We start from the raw sequence: 21,484 nt of genomic DNA on the forward strand, positions 1-21,484 counted from the left end.
GCAGCCCCAGGGTGGACACTGGGAAGCGCAGCCTCGCTGACCAGGCAGCGAGCGGCAGCTAACGCGACCGCGAGGGCCTGCCAGCCCGCCGCACGCCGCCGTTCAGGAGACAACCGAGCCCCCCGGCCGGGGCAGCAGCCGAGCAGGGCCGGGCACGTGCGGGGCGGTCTGTCTGTGTGTCCCGGACCGGCCATTGGCCTGCCGCCGCTTCCCGCCTCCTTTGAAAGCTTGGGGAGGGCGGGCGGCCCCAGCACCTCGGCAGTCGGGCGGCAGGGGCGGGTCGGGTCGGGACGGGGCAGGACGGGAGCAGAGCGCCGGGCCGGAGCGGGAGGCCGCAGGTAATCCCTGGGCAGCCGGGGGGCGGCGGCGTGCTTCAGTCGGAAATGTCCCGCAGGAGGACCGAGGGCGGGTTGGGTTGACTTTCGTGAGTTTCACTGGGGTCTCGTTCCTCACGGGTTTTCTTCCAGAGTGGTAGCGTTCACCAGTCTCCTAAGTTTGGACAGTCAGCATAGCAGTGCTTGCTTTGGCAGCTTAGTGCTTTATAATAAGTAGTGTTCTTTGCATATTTATTTGGTTTCAGCTTCAACTGACTTGTTAAGGTAGGCTTGCTATCTAAGTAGCTGAGCTTGCGATTGTACTAGCAGTGATGATTTACTGATGGGTTTCTTAAGGCACTAACTTCTACAATACACAGTGGTGGATTCCCCAACACTGGGCACTTTTTGAGATGAACACCAGGCAGGGTGCTGCTAGGGTGCTAGTCTAGGTGATGCTTTATCATACTTTGGACCATATGATCCTTGAGGTCCCTTCCAACCTGGTGTTCTATGATTCTGTGACGCAATAGGTAGGGCAGTGCTTTTGAACTGTGGTGCTTATGAAGTAGTAATGGGAAAACTTGTCTTAGATTTTTTATTTTTTTTTTTGTAGTCTTTTGATCTACTTGATCAGTTGCCAAAAAATAGTGACACTGATGGTGTTAAAATGATTAGCTGGAGACAAAAAAAATTATGTAATCACTGAAATGCATCTAATTTTAAAATGGTGAAACTTATTTTTGTTGGGTGTTGTTAAGCATTTAGTAAGTGTATGCTGATGAAGAATCTCCTGTGAATTGATATTCTGTGTACGTTTGGCAGATCTCCTGTTTCCCCTTTGAAAGAATTTATTCTTTCATAATTGGATGGAAATAATAAATCATTCTGGAGTTACTCCATTAGTTTCAAGGTAGGAGTATCAACTAGCACCTTCTTAGATGTAATAGGGCTGCTGTGAGAACAAGTATATAGAAAGTAGCGTTAGGCCTGTATAAAGGTAGTTTGCAGGATTGCCATGATTGATACCCTACTTGAAGAAAGCAACAAAGAATTATGCAGGGTTATACTTATGGGGAAGTATGGGACACATAAGTATAAAACACCAATGTATGTTTTCATCTGTCCTTAACACAGCTGTTAATAGGGGCTACAAAGATGTGTGAGCTCATTAGAACATGTGTGCTCATACAGTTCATTAGTTCTGAAACTACTTAAGCTGAGCACAGATACATGGTTCTTCCCTATCAGATTTCTGCATAGATGTCTGCTATGGCTTAACAAGCCATAAAAGCACAAGTAGATTTTTTTTTTTTTTGTACTACTGTTTACTCTGTCTATAAACTGTAAAGTCAGCCTGAACCAGAAACTCCCATATGGTTCTTGCTTTCTCTCCTCCCCCTGCCAAACCTCATCTTGCAGGTTCAGTTCTGTCCCATGGCAGAACTAAGCAGGATTCTGCTGGTAGCTGACTTTGAAAACTGCTTGGGTGTCTCTTTGGAAATAGTCAGAATTTTAATGCACAGGCTGGCTGTGCGTGTTTATAGAATTACTGTTTCCAGTAATATTCCAGCTGAAAAGGGGAAAAAATAAACAGTAATGAAAAAGATGCTGGGTTTATTCCAGTTGAAAGGAACAGTACTTCTTTTCCTCTCAAAACTTTTCTCCTTCACTTCTGTCTACCTCCCCAGGAGGTGAGAATGTGATTTGTGTGCTAGTCTCACCATGGAATTTTGTGTGTGTGTGAGAGTTTTCTTTTTTCTCATAAACTAATCATTCTGCAAGTCTTAAATTCTTTCATAATTCCTGTCTGAAAAGGACCTTGTGAAGTTAATCTAGTTTAATGCTTGAGACAGGTGCTGCTGTGACTTCACAAATATGCCACTTGCTCTCAAAAGTTTGTTGCTATGCAAGACTTACAAACATTAGTTACCAAATTGGTTGCAGACCATCTCCGCAAGCTGCTTTTCACAGATGCACCTCTGAGGTCAACTGGAGCTCTGTGCCCAAGTTCTACACTTCAGCAGGTCACCTGTGAGGATGAGCTTGTGGCGTTGGATGTCAAGTCTAGCCTTGAACAGTGAGCTAGTATTTTGCTCCCTCAAATGTAGTGGCTTCAAAGAATAATACTTACAAACTGTTTAAGGTGACTGTTGAATCTAGATAATTTAGGAGAATGTCAGTAATTTTTCCCTTCTTTCATTTTAACCTTCAATTTTTTTTCTTCATTATAAAGGGAGTGTATTTACCATTTACTATATGTGTTTGCATGTAGATACGGGTTTTTTTTCCATTCTCTTCACTATTTCTACCCTTGAACTGTCATTGTGTCAGCTATTATCTTCTTTGTATAGCATCCTCAAGTAAATCCCACATAACTTGCATGTAACTAAGTGTATGCAATTTGAGTATGTTCATGGGTCTCTGTATCAGTTAAAAGCAAACACCCTGCCCATGGACCCGCTGGGGTTTTTTGGGTGTTTTCTTTTTTCATTAAAGGATTACCCAGCTATAGGAATTGGGGGACAGGTGGTGAGGAGTGTTGTGAGGTTCCAACAGACTCCTTTGATTCAGCACTACAGGTGCGTGAGCTGCTCCTGCTACTCACAAAGCCGCAGGAGCAGCAGTGCTCTGAATGAGTTTTATATCTGGTTATAAAACGCTGTTGCTGTTAAGCCTGCAGGAGGGAAAACCTGGCATCCTATGTATACCGGCTGTCTGCCCGTCCCACGGACCTCTGAGAGTGCAGAAAATGTTTCCACCCTGTGCTGGAATAGAGCAGATTTACCCTTCCCTCCCCCCATGCTTTTGTGGGCAGAAACAAAGTGTGAGCAACCGCAGCAGAATAGCCAATAGCTGGGCTAAGGGGGTTTTCCAGGGACGTGACAAACACCGCTCAGGCGCTGCCCGTGGCGGCAGGGCCGTGACGCCGTGCGGGGGGCAGGTGCGGGCCGGCAGGGCCAGCTCCGAGCCTTCGCTCTGTGTGCGGGAGCCGACACCTCATTAGCCCCCCTTCCCCCGCCGATCACGTGCTTGTTACGCTGGAAGACTCCCAACACAATCTGGTTGCTTCGTGATGATGGGGAGCTTTTAATTAGGGAGGGAGGAAAACCGTACCCTTATACCCTCGAAGCCCGATGCAAACAGCAGAGGTTTCGGTGGCTATTCCTGCATTTGAGGACAAGGTTCGGGAACTTGAATCCCCCTGCCAAACAGGGAAGCCTTCCCCTGCTCGGGGCTGGCTGCGGCCCCGGACACCTCTTCCGCTGCAGGAACCGTGCTTCTGACGCCGAGCTGGCCCCAGGAAGGCAGCTGTTATCTCTTCACCAGCGCTTTACGGGCGCAGTATTCGTGTCTGTATCCCGTTTGGCGAGCTGGCTTAACCCTTTCCCCGCGGCAGAGGCGACCAGCCGCGCCCCAAGGGACAAACATCTGTGGTTGAGGAGGAGGCGGCGGCTGTAGGCACGGCAGAGGGGATCCGGGCAGGGAGGGGAGGGGAGGCCCTGAAGGGGCACCAGCATCTCCGCATCTGCCAAGACCTCGCGTTCCCCGGAGGCGGTGCCGTTCCCGGCGCGGTTAAGGCGGCTCGGCAGCGCCGGGAGGAGGCTGGCGGCGAGCAGAGTGCGCGCGCAGAGCGGGGAGCGGGCGGGCCCGCGCCTCGTTGGCAGCCGGCACCTCTCCCGTCGGGCGGGCGGGGCCTGGGTCCCGGTGCGGGCCCCGGCCCCGGTGCCGCCGGTTTCTCTAGCCCTGCCCGTGACTGGCAGCAGCGCCGGGGTGAGTCACGGCTTGGAAATGGAGTGGGCGGGTGCGCGTGCAGGAGAATGAATGATGTCAGGGCGGAGCGCGGCTCGCGCGGCCAGCATGAGGCAGTAAACACGGCAGCGCAGAGCGAGCGGGGGCCCCCGCGCCCCCCGCCCCGGAGCGCCGCTGTTGAGAGAGACCTCTGCGGGGAGTGTCGCCGCCGCTGACGCCCTTAACGGCAGTCCCCTTCGCCAGGAAGAGGAGTCAGAGAGGAGCCAGCACAGGGCAGGGGAAGGTAGAGATTGTGGCAAACTTTCTAGCTGCTTCTGCGTGCTGCTACCTCAGCGGTGGGAGTGTCTGGCCATAAGGAACTGCAAAGCCCAAGCCCTGAGGCTCCAGAAACGATTTTCAGCTGTCTTTAGAGGAGGAACTGCCAGCAGTGCAAGCTTTTGTGTGTACAGCTGAGAAGGTAAGTTGGGAACGGCACAGGTGGATTAAACGGCACTGCGTACCACAGGTGCGCACCTAGAGAACCTGCTTCAGAGAAGACCTCTACGTGAGAACTGGGCAGAGGCTGGGAAGAGCAGTCCTACGTTTGCGTTCTCTTCCGTTTCTGAAGTATGTTTTACCTGTAAAATAGTCTCAATTCTACTCTTGAAGAGACCCTTTTAAATAAGGAGGGCACCTGCTGTTTTGATTTCCCTTGCAAATACGTAAAGTGTGGAACATACTTAGCTTGCTTGTGAGGTGTATGCTTAGTATGCTCGTGAGGTGGGTAGTGTGTGCGTAGATAGCACTTAGAGCACTACAGCGTGCTTAGCTGAACAGGAGGGGACTTCAAAATGCTTTATTTTTAGCTCAGGAAGTTAAAGGGTTACTGTAAGGGTCGTAATGGTGTTGTAAAGGTGCGTTGCTATACGGTTTGTTTGGGGATTGTTTTGTTGCTGTATGTCTGCTGCGTTGAAGCAACTCCTAAACTTCCTGAAGCACAGCTGAACTGAACTTCTTGACTTAGTGACAGTGTTTTTCTATTAACATGCATGATTTCTGGTATAATTTTAGCTCAAAATCCTTGTGAAAAGTAGTTAATGATTAATTTTCTGGCAAGATAATAAAATTCCTGCAATATAGTGTAGACTATTTGTTGTTTAATGTATTTCTGTTTTTTTTTTTGATCTTTTTTTTTTCTTAAGGCCTTAGAAAAATCAAATACCTACCTATCCTCTAACCACTTAATGGCTGTTAATTTATACTCAATTATATAGGTGAATGGTTCTATAGTGGTATTAGCTAAAATGGAGCAGGTGCATGGTATTTTCTGAGACAGTGGGCCTTACAAGAGTTTTGGCAAGCTTCAAGTTGCATTTCTTAAATGGTTTGTCTAAAACCAAACTGCTTTAAAATCATATCTGATGTAGTTGCTTTTGTGTATCTTTATTTGACAGGGCAGGTTTTTGGAGACTGTATAACCTTATATACTTAATCCTTGTGAAAGCAATAACTTCCTTATTTTAGTGTAACTTAAATGACCTAGGGCTTAATTTACTAGAAAGGTCAGTGTGCTTACTTCCATTCTTATTTTTCTTTTGGGTAGAATTTACAGTGCTTTTCTGTAAAAACTGATTTTAGAGAAGCATACCCTTTTGTCCTTCAGGAAAATATTCAAGTGTACCCTATGTAGTAAGTGCAGTCACAAGGGGTATTTGGACAAATCAAAATGGTGGTGGTGGGGAAAGTTCAGGTGAAATCGTGAGCTGATGACAATATTATGTTGATAAAGGCCCAAAATAAGATTGATTTCAGAACTGTCCTTGAAGTTAACTTATATAATGGAGAAATGAGAACTTGAAGAGAGCAAAGGTGGAATTTTATTATTTATTACTCTACTGTTAAGTTGGTTATCTGAATCTAGAATGAGTTGTATGTGCCCCTAAATTCTAAGTACTGAGCCATGGTTGATATATTGATGAGCGTCTATTTTCCTGGATCATAAAAGCATCTTTTGATTCTAATACTGTAAGACACACAAATAAATGGTAGGGCTTAACAGCCGTGTTTTCATGAAGTTTTCTTCTGAACTCAAAACTTTGTGTTCCGTGTAGTCATCAAAAGTATTATATCATGGAAGCAGTATTGTGAAAACTTCATGTTTCCTTTTCACTAAAAAGTTAAAAACAAGCCCCCATCCCCATATACCTCCCTGTCTCTGGGAGAGCTGAATACGAGACTTAAGTATTTTTTTATTCTGAAAATCAGAGAATTCTTTATTTACAGTGTACTAGTGTACCAAATACAAGTATGAAGTCTGGAAAATGGTGTATTGATTTTTAAGGATTAATAAAATTAAAAAATAATATCAAAACGATGGATTTAAAAAAGGAGTAGTTTTTCTTAAGGATCAGGGAATGTGAAATAAGATTTTTGAGTAAATGTCTCATCACATGTAAGTTTCTTAGTATAAAAGTGGACTTTGAAAACGCAGGTATTTGTAACAAAACAGCATACATCATCTTCTGTTTGAAATGTTTTCTAATTTTGATGGACTGTTGGCCTGCAGTGTTCTTTGATACTATTTTTGGGGAGTGGACAATACAGATGCTGTGACATTTTATTTAGTATGGGTATGGTATTGCAGTAGTCTGAACAGATGCTGGGAAGATTAATGTAACACTAGGTCCACTGTCTTCAGAGGTCTCTGTCTGCTGGGAGAATTGTTTGTACCATGGACACCACTGTCTCCAAAGATGCTGCAGACACTAAGAATGTCAGGCATTCAGGCACCACTGTCCCAGCAGATGCTGAAGACTTCAAGAGCTGCTGATGGGGGAAGTTTTATGGAACAGAGATAGCTCTGTCTTGTCTATTCTGCACCAGTTTGAAAGATATTTCTGAACTATACTGAATCTGATTGTGCTAGTGTGGCTGTAGAGCTTTACTAGCTGCAAGTGTCTTCTTTATGAGGAGGCTTGCTTATCACTGTCTACCTCAGAAGAGCTCTTGCATGGAGATACGTGTATGTAGAAAGAATAAAGTGCTTCTTACAAAATAATTATTAAAACTGTGTACTAGAACTATGCTTCAGGAAAACCTGTTACTTTAGCGAATGTATATGTAGTATCTGTAATAGAAGGGGCCTGCTGTGCCTTGAGGTCATGCTTGTGGCTGCTGAGTACAACTTCTGCCTTAGTGTGTTAAGTCCTTTTCAAAATGTGTGGTGTTCAAGTATGGGTGGTCTTGTTCTTTGTAGTCTGGCATTAGAAAATATTGAAGTCTAGTCTGTTGAATGAGTGGAGAAACTAAAATAGTTTGTCAGAGAATCTGAACCTGTTGAGTTAATCCTTGCAAAATAGAATGGTCCTTAACAAAATTTTCAGGTCTAAATCCTTGAATAAAATAATTCTTGAACTTAATTACTCAGGAAAACTTCACTGCATTCACTCTGATGAGACAGTTTTATAGTAACAAAGCACATATTAAATTCAGCTTTAATTTTCCAGATAAAATACTTTTTTCTCAGATGTGTAACCCTAGAAAAGGAGAACGTCTTGTTCACTTGAAGGTACCTGACCAAAACAGCAGGTATCTTGCTTTCACTTACCTTCTTCAGTTTATGTAGGTTAACTTGCAACTGCCATATTTAAGTTTCAAGGACATCACACTTCTGGGTTGGTTTTTTGTTTTGTTTTTATAAGCTTCATAAACCAAAACTAACTTTCTGCTATCAGTGGAATTGTGAGGCTTTCAAAAGATGGGCTTTGGTGCTGCACCTGGTTTTTAGAACTGATTTATTGCTGCTCCCTTCTGTAGTCCTCTGTTTCTTTGTATATTCAGATTTCCTTAGACTGAATCTTACTAGAAACCTGTGCAGTTCTGTAAGCTTCACACTAAGATTTGCAGTGGTTTTGTGCATCTGTGGTTACTGATGGAAAGCAAACTAGGGTTGTACACCGGCTTTTTCTTCAGGAAAGATGCTGAGTCTTTTGAGTGCAGTGCTAAATGCTTTGAAAAGTTGCATCAGGTTAATCTGGGTGATTTAAGATGAACTGGTGGAGAGCATTTCTGGACACTTTTTGCTTAAGAATGGCTAACTTTAAAAAGTTAATTCAGGGCTATTTTTGGTATAGCAGTAATCTGGAATCTTAAATGGAGTGTGTAGAGTTGAATTCAATTTCTTAGATAGGATGCAGGCATGTCATGGCTGAAACTTAATAGTTTGGGGTACAAATAATGATTATCTATCTGCAGTTATAGTTACATTACTTCGATGGTGAAAGAGATGGACATCCTGAAACAACTTGAAAAGACTGAACAAAACAAAGCTAAATATATGTAAGCTGTTCATTCTAATCCCCCATCTGAGAGTTTACAGACTGCTTGCAGTGTTTTTTAATCACTGATTTTCAGAAGCTCTCCAGGCAGTTAGTAATGTTCTTAGTGAAGTATGATGTTTCAGTGGCAAGTTTACCTGGTTTTTGGTCATAAATTATGTCCCATATGAAGTTATGCTTTTCTGATATCTTAGGCCCTGGTCAGTCTTGCTACTACCATGAAGTCAAATGTTCACAGATGAAGTTTTAAGTACTAATATGGGTTAAATCATACTAGTATTCAGTTTTTATCTTCATGCAAGTTCGTATGGCAGACTGTCACTGTGAGCTAGCAAAAGTTACTGGAGTTTGCATTTCTAAAAGTGCAAGTTGTGGGAAGTTTTTGTTCTTGTTTAATCATAGATCTCTGGTGTTAATGTTTCTAATACTGGTACCTTAATTTGGTTGGTTGGTTTTTCTTTTTAAAATCTTGGTTATCTGTAAAATAAGTGGGAATTTTTAACTCTGTCAAAGTGCAGGAATCTGTTCATCCTCAAAGAACAAACCTCTGGCAGCACCTGTCTAGATCCTTTAAGGATCCACCTGAATCCTTTTAAGACCTAGGTTAAAAGCCTTAAGGAAGAGATAAAGGTTTTCCGTTCTTAAGATGTTATTGCAAGGGTTTTGGCATATGTTACCTCCCCAGTATCTCTCTAATAGAACACTTGCATTTGTCAAAGTCCTTTATTAAGACGTCACCTGCTCTCACTGATTATTTTTTTTCTCATTAAATGTTTGCATTTCTTATTTTTTCTGGTTTTTATAGCTTTTATGTCACCTCCTAAGATTTTTAAACTGTTGAGCAATGAACGACTTCTCACAATTAGTTTGTTATGTGAAATGTATGCAACAGTGACAAAATATTTACTTACGCACACACCCAAGCTCCTGCTTATGTTTGCTCTAGTGCTAGACAGTTGGTTAGTGGAGCAGACCAAAATACGGAGACAGTCTCCTTGTTTAGGTGGCATATTTTTTAAAGGGAAACAGCAGTAGAGAAAGTCATGCCTCACAGTTGGTAATTCTGTCTTTCATATAGAAGGCATGATGTAATCCTATAGCTTGAGAGCTCTAATACATTTCTACAGTAAATACAGCTCATCTCTCTTTTTTCTTTTTATTTTTTTTATTTCCCCACATCAACCTTGTAAATGGGCAATGGCACTTGCTATTTGTAGAAGCTTTATAAGTGTGCCAAATACCACTGCCCAGGTCTTGGTTTGAAACTGAATACAGACTGTATTGAAGCAGACTGGTCCCAAGAAGACATTATAAAAACTGCAATGCTGTGTTACTGTCTTAAAAGTGCTAAAACCACATCTAGTATAGAATTCTGTTGTTTCATCCTCTGCCAGTTATTCTTGATCAGATTAATGTATTACGATTTCAATACAAAACCAAAAGCATTTATCCTGAAATTTTGAAGGCAATTTTTAATTTGTTTTCTTAATGCTGGGAGAAATGGATTGCTTTATGAATCTACTTGGATTAGTTTGTACTTAGTTTCTCTGGTGACTTGACTTCTGTGCACTCCTGAAATAGTTATCAATATATTGTAGCTTAAAAAGTTAACTTACTTTACTTTTAAGTTCCTGTGTATTAGGAGCCTGACAAAGTTCCTGATAAAGCTTGTGGTTTTCCCTATTTTCATAATACTATACTAATCTATGAGGATGTTGCATAAGAATTCCTCACAGTGCAATTCTCAGAAGCATGATCTTGTCTTCATCTGGTTTCATTCTGATTTTATATGCCATTTTGATTGTGTCACTTCACAAGAGTTCATTCCTTTCTTCTGGCATTCTACCTTGGTCTTGTAGATGCCCATGAGCACAAAACTTGGCTCTACTTAGTAAGTAACAAGGACAACTTAAGACACTTGTTCATCTGCAGTTACTGAAATTCAGATGCTCAGTCTGCTGTTTTTGGGTAATTGTTTTCTTTCACTGCATATGTATATTTTGCATACAGCTATAGGGGTCTGTTTTGAAATTTTTTGAGAAAAACGATCAGTACTTGATCTGGAAAACATGTCTGAAATCTAAAGGTGGTCCTCCAAAGTGAAGTATTTCTTTCCATTCTGTGAAAAAGAGGATTGACATACAGTTTAAATCCTGTATTGACTGTTAAAAATTATCATGCATTAAAATAGAAAACCAGCTATTTTCGGTGGTTTTGTTTTCCTAGAAATATGTTAACTTTCATGATGGACTTAGTCTTGGGAGGAAGGGCTGTGGTATCCTGTTTGGCTCTGAAGCAAGAAGTATTAAATGCTTAGCTCCTTCTAAGGTGCCATAGCAAATTTGGTAGTTAATATGAAGACAATTTTCTGAGTATTTGAGTGTTACAGATTTAAACTTCTGTCTCCTGCAGTGACTGTGTCCTGCATTTGCAGACACCGTTTAAAACGCTTTCTTTTAGTAGTATTTACCACCATGAAACTGAATCTACGTGTGCTGTATAGCTAAATGATAAGCTTATTCCACCCTTCCACTGAGGATAGCTTAGGTGATTTTTCTTTTTTGTGGTAACCATGGTTATTAGCTTCCTCTGTGCAGTTCTTAAAATTGGCTAAGCTATTTTCATATGCACAAGCCGGCATGAGTATTACAGTAAGGAGTCACTTCTGTCTAGAACAACTACTATATGTAAAATAGGGTGTAATAATGTGTATGCCTGTGGTGGAAGTCAGTAGCTTGTATTGACTTTTAAAAGCTAGAAAGATGGATGAAATACATCTGGGCTGACTGACCATGGAGCAAGGCACAGTGCCTGTTAAACGTCAAAGTAGTTGAGCTAAAGAAATTTTCAACTGTAACGAAAATCTGAATAACTACACTTCTTGCTCTAAAAGTATTTTCATTTCATTACTTTTCATGTCAATGGAAAGTGTTTTTCATTTATATGTAGTGTAACTTTCTTTTTTTTTTTTTTTTTTTGAGAGCATATTCTGCAGGTTGCAGGCAGTTTACACTTTCCTGTGTACACTGCTTTCTAGTCACTGAGCAACCTGAACAAGGTAAGTAGCTGCCTGGCTTAGTTTCAGTCTGCAGGATGACTGGATGAATGTTCTCATGAACATTTTCTGTTTGTGTTTTTGTGTGGATTTTTTTGTTTTTATTTGGACTTAGAGAAAGCTTAAAATAGCCTCTTAAATATAGGGTTTGGACTGAACTGTTTAGCTCTCTTACATTTGAGGAGCTCAGTGCTGAATGACTGAAGCTATGATGGAACGCAATTCCCACTTAAAGGCCTGGAGTGCAAGGAAGAGCTGCAGGAAGCAGAAGGAATCTGTCCTACTATGATGCATTAAGCGCAAGCACTAGAACTATGTTCTTTTACCTTACCTGCCTTAAGAGTGTGCATGCATGTGTGCTTTCTTCCTATTCTCCTTTTGCATCCTGTTGTAGTAAAATCAGACACAAAAATCACAACACAAAATTTCTTAGCACTGCGAGCCTTTCTAGAATGTGTGTTTAAGGCAGCACAGTTCAGTCAGATTTGACTGTGATACACGTAATAGGCAGAAGAGGTTGTTGTTTATCAATGTCTGTGTTGCACTTACAAGGACAACTACAAGAGGATTATTGTACTTGGGTCTCACATAATTTGATCAAAGAGCTGCTATATTGATTAATCTTCTGTAGTACCTACTGTTATGAAAATGCTTACTCAAATTTTAATGCTTTGTTTTACTCAGCAGGTGTTAGACTGGTATTACATAGCTTATGATACGGTCACTCATAGCTGATAATGGAACATGAAAAATCTACTTATACATTTTTAGCAATATTTTAGTGGGTTTTTTTTTCAATCAGAAACTGGTTATAAGTCTTTCTCTTCCTTCAGAAGGCTGTTAACTGCAGGACACTGTATTTTTGTTGCTGCATACTTGTAATAGCATTATTCAGTGGAGTGAAAAAACATTCTTAGTGCATATAAAATGAGTTGTTACTTGGGATTACTTTATTGGCTTGTTATTGTGACTATTTAAGAAAAGTGTTTCTACATGTCTCCTACCCTCTTTTCATGAGTCCTCTAGGTCTAGGACACTTCATAGATAAAGAGCTTCCTTTCTCCCTCCCCTTCTCAATGCTGTGTCACTTCATAATTCCAGATATGTGAATTGAAGTATGTGTACATCTAGAAAATGTCCTCACTTTCTTAGCTTAGAATTTCCTGGGCATTATTTGAACTATGAAGTGGCTGCTGCTTGTTTCTCTGCTAAATCTCGCTGTCTTTGACATAAACTCATTAAGAGCAAAAGTGAGACTTATTCTGAGGAACAGATTAAAATGCTTCACCTGAAGCAAGTCTTTTTGTGGTGTTGAAGGCATGTAGGCGAGAAGTACTCAAGAACTGGCCTATACCTTAGCTCAACAGGAACTTATTCCTGAGGACATCTTAGAAGCCATTGCGATTGGTTAATCAGTTTCAGCCTAATGTTTAATGCACAGCCTGATACAATCTTAGGTCTAGCCTTGTCCTAAGACCTTTTTGTCTGTGTTTACCTCTTAGCCAGGCAGCACGTATAGAGTGAATGCCCTTGAGTCATGTTACCACATAGTTAAGTGGTATTTCAAATAGATCTTCACACTGATACATCAGACAACATGCAGCCTCTTACCTAACAGTTACTACTTTAGAGAAAGTATGTAGGTGTGTGCGCACCCTTTTGTCTGGTGTTTTTCTGCCTCCTGTATGTGTGGTAGAAGTGGTTCATATAGTTAAATTGAATAGTAACTGTTACCTAGGTTGTTTTGTTGGGTTTTTTTTTGCTTGTTTTGTTGTGGTTTTTGGTTTGCTGGGGTTTTTTTTGTTGTTTTTTTTTGGGGGGGTGGGGGTGTTTTTTTTTTTGTTTTGGTGGTGTGCTTTGATTTATTTTTTTGTTTTGGTTTGTGGTTAGGTTTTTTTTTTTTTGTACTTTGCCTGCTACAAAGTCTGGACTTCAGCTCAAATGCTGAGAGTTAGTGGAAACTGTCTCTTTCTGAAAAGTGTCTCTGTGTGTGGGAATATTCAGTGTTCTGGTGTCTGAACATGCTTGAGAAATTTTGCCACAAATTCTAATCCTGGGCACGTCAGATGACTGCCCTGACTGTTTCCTTGCAGAGGAAGAGATCACACCTTGTGCCATCACAGGTCTTGTGCTGGTGCCCTGTAGAAGTAGAGTGTAATAGGTTTCAGTTCATTCGAATAAGTTCCATAAGTCTTGCTGTCAGGCTGGTGGAAGCTTTGGGAAGCTGAGAGCTTTCTCTGAATAGTCCTTTTAAGACTGGGGTGCAATTACTCTGGTGGAATTGAACTATTTCAAAGTTGAAAATGATACAACTTTCTTAAGTATATGCTTTAGTATAGCTGTCATAGTAATGTAGGAAGAAACCTATTTGGCTTTGGAAGATGTCCTTACTCAAAAGATGTGGCACTGGCTTATAACCCATAGATTTGAGTATTCAATGTTTAAGGCTGTTCATCATGTGCATTATCTTAAATAAAAGGAAGTCAGAATTGCTCAGAGGCTGGACATGTTTTTTGGGCTTACTTGTTTCCCAGTCTCTGCTGAAATGCCAACACTACTGCTGTGTAGAAAACCTGTTTCTTGTGTGTTAAGTGAGATTTTGAATGGTGGGAAGTCTTAGGAAGGGATACTATATCTGCTGTAGATCAACAATCCTGCTTTCTGAAACACTTAAACTATGAAATTCTAACTCGATTTATATTAACCTGTAATACGAGGTAAAATTGCATGGCCTGGACTGTTTGCATGAACTAACTCTACTGCTGCAGTGAGGGGAGGGAGGAGCTTAACACAGGGTGGAATTTGCTAGTGTCCCAGCTTGTGACTTCTTCCAGCTAAATACAAGATGCTCCTCTGGGTGGCAACTTGTATGGCAAGTTCTAAACCAGCTCCATCTTTGGATCTTGTCTTGATTAATCAGTTTGAAGAAATTTCATGAGCTGGGATTAGTGACAAATGTTTTGGGTCATCTTCTTGGGATGTCCCAGCTGTCATTAGCAACTTGGCATGACTCAGATGTTAGTGTTGTGGTCTAATGTACACACATCTTCTGTTTTCTTCCTAATGGGTTTACATTAGTCTAGTGGCCTTTTGTGTGTTTCTGCAGTCCTGAAATTACTGCTGTGGAGGTGTTTCTTATTCTACAATGTCTGTCATGCAAGGCATGATTAAAGTACTGACTATCAAGTGAAACTGGCATCATTGGCCTTCTAGATTAAGTCCCTATGAGACTTCCCTTCATGCCCTTTGCTTTTACTCCAGAATAGATGTGATCTTACGGTGGTATTGGAGCCACTGATATTTTAATGGACTGTCCTGCTCCTGGAAAGATGATACTTTTCCTAAGGAGGGTAGTTGAGAGCAGAGGCATGTACAACAGCTCTAGCTGTGAAATGGCCGTGCCACACCAGTTTCATGGAACAGCTGATTTTAGTAGAGATTAGATTCTGCAAACCCTTGTGCTGGCCTGTGTTTAGCACTGTAGGTACCTTAACAAGTGGGCTGGATTGCTGTAGTGTGGTGTTAATGAAAGCACTTGAAGTCTAAGCCACTATAGTGTATAGCTTCCCAGTTCTGCTCTGGACAATAATTCTATTACAGCAGAAACAGGAAAATGTAATCAGATGTCCTTCATGAGAAGACACCAGTTGGTACACTGGAATAGTGGTTTTTACTGTGCCCTAATCTTGCTGAGTTCCGAGTTCCTTTATAACTGATTATGCTGTTTCCAGTTGAACACTTGGTTCTTTCCTTAAGACCTTGGTAACTGATTACATGGAATGAGTTGATTCACCACTTATTTACTGTATGCCATGGTTACTTAGCACATGTTTACAATATTGCTGAGCTTGGTGAGTCTAGAAATGAGTGAAACTGACTTTATTCTCTTAAACAGTTTTGTTGGCTGCAGTTCTGGCTGCTGCAGTGTGTTTTGGGGGAACAGTTTATGGAATCTGTTTGTCACCTCACAGTTAGTCTTTCCACATTTCAGTTACTCTGCGTAACACCTCTGTATCCTCCCTTTCCTTTCCCAAATCAGTGTGTATATATAGATGTCTGCCTGGACATGGGCTAAGAACGCTTTCAAATGCTTTCTGAATCATTTTTATAAAATGTTTTATTTAGAAAGCAGTATCAGAGCTCTAGGACTTCTCGTGAAAATGTGAGTAAGAACTATGTAATATATTTGGAAATAGGTTTTTCCCAGTGTCCTTTCTGAAATGTTTGATCACATGTTCTTTTTTTTCCCTCCCTGATTTCTCATAGATTTTTCTCATGGGCAGCAGGACAAATGGCAGAACTGGACTTGGGTTCCATCTTGTTGGTTTTTTTTTTGTTTGTTTGTTGTTGTTTTTTTTTTTTCTGTGGAAATAGTATTATCACTCTAAATTTAAAGTGATAGTAATGTTGCTGTTCAGGTCTTTAAGCAAAGAAACAGAAAATAAACAATATTCAGCTGCAGCACACTGTGCAACTGATAAGAATACTATTTAGCAGGCAGTTTGATTGGCCTGCTTGTGTTGGTTTGCATTTCCACTTCACATTCATGCTCGATTAGTTCGAGTGATCGTTTGCTTTCCTACTCATCTAATGATAACAAGTTCAGTGATGTCTAGAAGCCTCCCTTGGGCGTAACAGGTAGCTTACAGAGTGGAAGTTGCTACCTGAGGTATGTGGTACAGTGTATTATAAAAGCATTCTATATAGATTAAGAGTAACCTCAGTACTTTCACACCAGATTTTACCCATTGGTAGGATAAGGTCAATATAACTTCAGTGATTAGGTTATTAATTTCATTTACACCTTTTTAGTTAAGCTGTGTGTGCATGGCCTAGGTGTAGATGTTCCAAAGCAGTTTTCTAATGCTCCAGTAAGAGATGCTAATGATGGCTTTTCTATGGGCAATGCTAAAGATGGTACTTGGCTGTTTGCTTGCAGGAATAGTTTTATTCTTCCTTTTTTAGTGGATATGAATTTGGGATGAGCATCACTGACTTTGTTCTTCAAATTCTTTCTGACTTAGTTCTTTAAATCTTTTTTTAAAGTTTTAAAAGAGCAATACACTTCTCAAACTATTAGGTGAGGAGGAAAATAAATGAAAGGGTTGTTGTGAATGGTAAAAGCCTCACGAGAGGCTGGGATAAAAAGATTGCTATTGCGGTGGTGTTCGGTGCAGGGTTGTTAAATGTTAAATGATTGGAAATCCTTACCAAAGGCTGCTGTTTGAATCATTTTGGGGATGCTTAGGTACAGAGGTAAACAGTAGCTTTGTGAGGAGCAGTAAAAACACATTTATAGTGTTCTCAGCTTCTTTTGACCTGTAGGGTGAAACTCAAATAGAAACTGCAAAATGTCTGGGACAGATTTTTACAGAAAGAATGTGGATGATATTTATAATTTTCTACTGCTGTCCCATGGTTACCGTCCTCTTGAAATTTTCTTTAACAATGATACCCAGTGTTGTTTGGAGATAGCGTGCCAGGCCAGAGAAGAGATAATACTAAGGAAATGTATTCAGTTTGTCAGTTTGTGGCAGAAACAAAAATGAAGAAGGAAGTGTTGAAGTGCATAGTACTTAAATGCTTACAATTTAAAGCTAAACAATGCCATTTTCCCTGACTGATTAAATAATAAAAAAGGAAATGTTTTTTCTTGTCAGCATAATGTGGAAAGTATTTTCTTCTATTAGTAGAAAAATCTTGAGCTAATGGAACACTTGAACAAGTTTGAGGAAGATCTTGGGATTGCACTGGAAGAAGCTCAGGTTGTGATGACTTATTTTTAGCTGTTTTAACTATGTAGTGCTTAAATTTGATGGGTAACATTTCAGTGAAAAACCCAGTTACATACAGGAAACTTGTTATCACTTTGGTTATTACAAACTAGAAACTCTAATATATTATGAAAGGATTCTGTACTGCCATCCTAATTCCCTACATAAACAACTTTGTGTTGATCGTGGTAGTTACTGAAATTGCCTCAGTCTTAACTTCCTGGTGTTAAGCTGTTTTGCTTGTGAAAGTGTGGCATGAAAAGTTGGGGGTATGGGGAGAAATGTGGGAGGGAAACAAACCTTCAGTGTGTGAGCTGGATATAGATTTGGGAGCCTGTGAATGCAGGGCTTGAGAGAGCTGTGTATTCCCATCTCTGTTAGTGGGGGTGTTGGTTGTGATAGTAGTCTTACAGTTTTGCTGCTTGGTGGTAGGTGGGGTTAGGAACTGGTGGTTGTGACAGAAAGGTACAGTGGAGGTTCAAAATAAGGAGCAGATCATGTTTCAGGATCAGTTCCAGCCAATCTGTGTGTTTACTGTCAGTGACAGGATGTGTTATGCCTGTATCATCCCTCTTAACTAGTATTCATGAAACTTTAGGACAGCTACATCAGAATTGAGCAAGCTGACAGCTATCTGTGAGTTTTTAGGGGGGAAAGAGAGGAAAACGTATTCAGTGATTCTTTATGGATTTGTTTGACTGTGTTGTGCACTAGGTTTTTGGTGTTGGCATAGGGGGTAAAAAATTGATCAGGATACTCTCAGATAAGGGGGGCGGGGAGAAATACTAGTGTTTCTGAAAAGGGATATTTTCATTGCTTGAGCCTTTGAACACGGCAAGTAGCTCCTCTGTGGAGATTCATAATTTACAATGTGCTAATCAGACTGCGGGATATGTGATACTAATCTATAGTATGATAGTAGTCAGTTTTAAATATGCCCTATTGTAAGAATTCACTTTGTGTCTTTCTGCTCTCACTAGGTGATTACAGTTAATGGTTGTCTCTGTAATGGCACATGCCTGGCAAGAACTAATGTCTATATTAGACTTTAAATGTGAGTTATGAGGTATGGACTTCTGTGTATACTTCAGTGCTAAAATGGCTTTTGCCTGGGTTGTGCAGCTTGTGTGTGTATGCCTTACTACCTGCTAATGTTATAAAATGCTCTGCAGCTTTAAGCTCGCATTAAACTTTCAGGAAGGGGGTTCTTACTGCTATGGGAAATATTCAGTAATGTCTTAAATGTGACCCCTTATTTTTGAATTGGCACTGCAGCTTTTTAGAATTAGTGCAGGGAAAAAAAACTGATAGACATTATATTCTTAATCACCCAAATATTTTTAGGGTGTATCACTGATAAATTTACTCTGTGTGATTTCCTCTTCTGAATGCTGATAAGCTACAGCAGAGTTGCTTTAAAGTACACATTAGTCACTGTGATTCCTCACCACCCTGTACTGAAAGTAATGACTAATCTTCGGGTCTGACTTTCCATTATGAAGTGCAACCTTTACCCTCAGTAACTAGGTGGAGATTTCACAAAACAGTCTAAAACATTCCTACCTTCTGTGCTGGCCCCCTCATCCTGCAGCTAATGATCTGCAACATTTGTGTGAACTAGGAAGGATATGTGGGGCATCAGATGTGTTGCTAGGCTCTTAAGAAATCTTCCGATATTGCTGGTTCCTTGAGAACCATCTTGCTTTGGATCATGGTTCAACAGCATCAGCAGTGCTATAGCAGAACAAAAGCAATTGGCAGTGGGAAGCCTGATATGCTCACACAGCAAACTATGTAAAAGCCTGATGATCCAAAGGTTTCTTCCGGCACTCTTCCAGAATTATTTTGCCTGATGAGGCTGAGGTAGTACACTGACTTCCACTCTTTATGGAGTGTTTGTAACAGTCACTCTTAATGAATGGAAAAAAGGTTGTAAGACCAACATTTCTTTGCAATGTTAGAAAATATGTAGTGATAAAGCACCTTTTTTTTTTAGCTGTCATTCAAAAGCAGCTGTTTCAGTGCTTAAGTATCAGTTCCAGTTAGCAGGCTGTTTTGTTCAGATGTGAAATACTGAAACAGACTCATTTTGGAGTGAATGGATTAAGTAAGATGAAGACTTAATATCATCTTTCTGGAGTGAAGAAGTTGTGAGGGGGTCTTTAGCCTATTGGAAAAATGTCAGTATTTCTTTCAGCTTTGTTGAAAAGGGATTTAGCAATGTGGATTGGCAGTGAAGGCAGCCAACACTGTCCTGAGCTGTATTTAACAGGAACATAGCCAGGATTCATAGGGAAATCATTATTCCTCTCTGTGCAGCATTTGGTCATATCTAGAATACTGTGTCTCCTTTTGGGTCCTTGATCCAGGAAAAACATGAGCTGGAAGCAAGCCCAGCAGAGGGACCCCTAGAGTGGTCAGGAGCTCAGGTCCTATGAAGGAAAGTGGGAACAGCTGTATTGCTTCATCCTGAAGAAAAGGCTCGGGGGACCTAATAGCAGTTTCTTCATACCTGCAAGGACGTTGTCAGGAACATCAGGGCCAGGCTCTTCAGTGGTGGGAGAATGAGACATGAGGGTATCATTTCTAATGAGAAGTAGGTACAAAAAAAGTAAATAAGAAAAAGGAAAAAAAAACCCAACCCAAACCCCAAACTTAACAAACCACCAAAACCCACACACAACAAACAAACAAACAAACAAAAAACAACAAAAACCCCACCACCAACTGTAAAAGCCCTGAAACATTTTCACTGTGGGAAGCACCATGCAGTGGAACAGGAGAGGATGTATGCAAAGCTACCACTGGATGAAGCACTGAGCAGTCTAATCAGATGTCATAGCTGATCCTGGCCAGAGGCCCAGACACCTCCTGAGGTTTCTTGTAAGCCTCAGTTACTCTGTGCTTCAGATTCTGATATGACTCTGACCATTCTCAAAATCTTTGCTGTAGGAGAGACTGTTAACATGTAAATAAAGTGTCTTTGGTTTTGCCTATACATGTGGATTATTGCCAGAACAGGTTATTTTAGCACCAAAAGATGACAAATAATTGCTATGTAACAGATACTGTGACTTTGGTCCTTAAAAGATATGGGTAAATTACAGAGAGGGAAATCTAAGGCCGTGATAATGTCAGATATGACGTGCCTTAAAGGTGTCAGACTCTTTGTTACCTTTGTTACCTTTGTTATCCTTTGGAGTTTGGGGACCAAACAGCTTAAAGAGTTTGAAGATGCCTTCACACAATTAAGGCAAACCTATTTGTCAGTGTTCAGAATGATATCCACCCCTTTCCCCTTGCTTAGGTAGTCACTGGGGCCAGGCTGGACAGGATTTTAAGCATCCTGGTCTAGTGGAAGGTGTCACTGCCCATGGCAGGTGGTTGGAGCCAGATGATCTTCAAGGTCCCTTTCAACCCAAACAACTCTCTGATTCTATGAATATTTTTTGTGCTTTTTGGGACTTGACACTGCTGTGGAGAACACACTGAATATTAAATTCCAGGAAAATGGAAACTAATATCCTTCGTAAGAGATGTAAAGAAACAGAATTCCACAGTACTGGTAAAACTTTGATTGTACAAATACTTTACCAGTAACCATGAAACTTTTCCCCTCTATCTGGGTAAGTGTAGAGATTTAGTCCTTAGACAGCTTCTCTTGGTACATTAATAATCCTAAATGAGAGAATCCCTCTCTCTAGAAGTAGAGGGAGTATCTGCTTTATTTCTACTACTGAAAATAATTTGATACAGGGTAAGTAGTTAATGTTTTTTATAAAAGATGGAGTTATTGCAAGTGACAATATGATTATGATCTCAGTTCTGAGAGCATTTCAGTGACAATTCTGTAATACAGCTTTATCTTGCAGTTCTTTAGTGTCACACTAGAAATCTGTTGCCAGCCCATTAGAGAATGTTGATAAACTTGTAACTTTTAGATAAACTAGAATTCAGTTTGTACGTGTATATTGTAAGCGTAAACATTGTATAGCTGAATGGTGAACACAACTCTGAAAATTATAGGGAAATAGAAACAATAAGTAGACCTGTTAAACTCAGTCCTGTTTCTGCATACCTGAACGTACTTTGCCCAGATCTTGCTTAGCAGTTGTGTTTTGGGAGTATTTCATTTTTCCGCCTAGTGGCCTGTATGCTGTGGGACATACGTATAGCATGGAAGAAGGAATGCTATTAAAACAGAGACCTCAAATGCCTAGGAAAAAGAAAAATTAAACTCCAAAAACTTAGTTTTTATTCACAGCTGTCAAG

The 21,484-nt window shown here is 40.8% G+C and overlaps 1 protein-coding gene across 4 annotated transcripts in view; it reads left to right on the plus strand.

Annotated features, from left to right (window-relative positions):
• The window catches only part of SGMS2 (sphingomyelin synthase 2), a 46,743-nt gene that overhangs the window by 11,773 nt on the left and 13,486 nt on the right, over positions 1 to 21,484 (plus strand). Inside the window, exon 1 of one of the 4 annotated variants that reach the window (XM_061355171.1) lies at positions 143 to 338. The exons of 1 other annotated variant lie outside the window; for it this stretch is intronic. The gene's annotated coding sequence lies outside the window, so the exon portion shown is untranslated. Of the gene's footprint in view, positions 1 to 142; positions 339 to 3,740; positions 4,674 to 21,484 lie in introns of those variants that run through there. 2 more of the 4 variants (XM_061355169.1, XM_061355170.1) reach the window with 2 other exon arrangements.

Source organism: Neopsephotus bourkii, unplaced genomic scaffold (assembly GCF_033783945.1).
Source record: "Neopsephotus bourkii isolate Nb327-2 ecotype Australia unplaced genomic scaffold, CSIRO-AGI_Nbou_v1 NB_787, whole genome shotgun sequence".
Taxonomy (NCBI): Eukaryota; Metazoa; Chordata; class Aves; order Psittaciformes; family Psittacidae; genus Neopsephotus; species Neopsephotus bourkii.